The sequence below is a fragment of the Suncus etruscus genome, chromosome 11 (assembly GCF_024139225.1).
Source record: "Suncus etruscus isolate mSunEtr1 chromosome 11, mSunEtr1.pri.cur, whole genome shotgun sequence".
In the NCBI taxonomy this organism is placed as follows: Eukaryota; Metazoa; Chordata; class Mammalia; order Eulipotyphla; family Soricidae; genus Suncus; species Suncus etruscus.
This window is the reverse complement of record NC_064858.1, coordinates 61,155,496-61,157,814: the sequence shown is the minus strand read 5'-3', so window position 1 is coordinate 61,157,814 and position 2,319 is coordinate 61,155,496.

Below are 2,319 nucleotides of genomic sequence, written 5' to 3'. Positions count from 1 at the left end.
TCCCCATTTTTTGATGGGATTATATGTTTTTTTCTTGTAAAGTTCTGTCAGTGCCTTGTATATTTTGGAGATTAGCCCTTATCTGATGGGTATTGGGTGAATAGTTTCTCCCATTCAGTGGGTGGCTCTTGTATCCTGGGCACTATTTCCTTTGAGGTGCAGAAGCTTCTCAGCTTAATATATTCCCATCTGTTAATCTCTGCTTTCACTTGCTTGGAGAGTGCAGTTTCCTCCTTGAAGATGCCTGTAATGTCCTGGAGTGTTTTGCCTATGTGCTGTTCTATATATCTTATGGTTTGGGGTCTGATATCGAGATCTTTAATCCATTTGGATTTTACCTTCGTACATGATGTTAGCTGGGGGTCTAAGTTCAATTTTTTGCAAGTGGCTATCCAGTTGTGCCAACACCACTTGTTGAAGAGGCTTTCCCTGCTCCATTTATGATTTCCTGCTCCTTTATCAAAAATTAGGTGATTGTATGTCTGGGGAACATTTTCTGAGTATTCAAGCCTATTCCACTGATCTGAGGGCCTGTCCTTATTCCAATACCATGCTGTTTTGATATCTATTGCTTTGTAGTACAGTTTAAAGTTGAGGAAAGTAATTCCTCCCATATTCTTTTTCCCAATGATTGCTTTAGCTATTCTAGGGTGTTTATTGTTCCAAACAAATTTCAAAAGTGCCTGATCCACTTCTTTGAAGAATGTCATGGGTATCTTTAGAGGGATAGCATTAAATCTGTATAATGCCTTGGGGAGTATTGCCATTTTGATGATGTTAATCGTGCCAATCTATGAGCAGGGTATGCATTTCCATTTCTATGTGCCCTCTCTTATTTCTTGGAGCAGAGTTTTATAGTTTTCTTTGTATAGGTCCTTCACATTTTTAGTCAAGTTGATTCCAAGATATTTGAGTTTGTGTGGCACTATTGTGAATGGGGTTGTTTTCTTAATGTCCATTTCATCCTTATTACTATTGGTGTATAGAAAGGCCATTGATTTTTGTGTGTTAATTTTGTAGCCTGCCACCTTGCTATATGAGTCTATTGTTTCTAGAAGCTTTTTGGTAGAGTCTTTAAGGTTTCTAAGTAGAGTATCATGTCATCTGCAAACAGTGAGAGCTTGACTTCTTCCTTTCCTATCTGGATTCCCTTGATAACTTTTTCTTGCTTGTTTGCTATAGCAAGTACTTCCAGTGCTATGTTGAATAGGAGTGGTGAGAGAGGACACCCTTGTCTTGTGCCAGAATTTAGAGGGAAGGCTTTTAGTTTTTCTCCAGTGAGGATAATATTTGCCACTGGCTTGTGGTAGATGGCCTTAACTATATTGAGAAAGGTTCCTTCCATTCCCATCTTGATGAGAATTTTGATCAAGAATGGGTGTTGGACCTTATCAATGCTTTCTCTGCATCTATTGATATGATCATGTGGTTTTTATTTTTCTTGTTATTGATGTTGTGTATTATGTTGATAGATTTATGGATGTTAAACCATCCTTGCATTCCTGGGATGAAACCTACTTGATCGTAGTGGATGATCTTCTTAATGAGGCATCGAAACCTATTTGCCAGAATTTTGTTGAGGATCTTTGCATCTGCATTCATCAGCAATATTGGTCTGTAATTTTCTTTTTTTTTGTAGCATCTCTGTCTGGTTTAGGTATCAAGGTGATGTTGGCTTCATAAAAGCTATTTGGAAGTGTTTCTGTTTGTTCAATTTCATGAATGAGTCTTGCCAGGATTGGTAGTAGTTCCTCTTGGAAAGTTTGAAAGAATTCATTAGTGAATCCATCTGGGCCTGGGCTTTTGTTTTTTCGCCAGACATTTGATTACCGTTTTAATTTCATCAATGGTGATGGGGGTGTTTAGATATGCTACATCCTCTTCCTTCAACCGTGGAAGATTATAAGAGTCCAAGAATTTATCCATTTCCTCCAGGTTCTCATTTTTAGTGGCGTAGAGTTTCTCAAAGTAGTTTCTGATTACCCTTTGAAACTCTGTCATATCAGTAGTGATCTCTCCTTTTTCATTCCTAGTATGAGTTATCAAGTTTCTCTCTCTCTCTTTCTTTGTTAGGTTTGCCAGTGGTCTATCAATCTTGTTTATTTTTTCAAAGAACCAACTTCTGCTTTCGTTGATCTTTCGATCCGAAAGATTTTTGGGTTTCCACTTCGTTGATTTCTGCTCTCAGCTTTGTTATTTCCTTCTGTCTCCCTATTTTTGGGTCCTTTTGTTGAGCACTTTCTAGTTCTATTAGCTGTGTCATTAAGCTACTCAGGTAAGCTCCTTCTTCCTTCCTGATGTGTGCTTGCAAAGCTATAA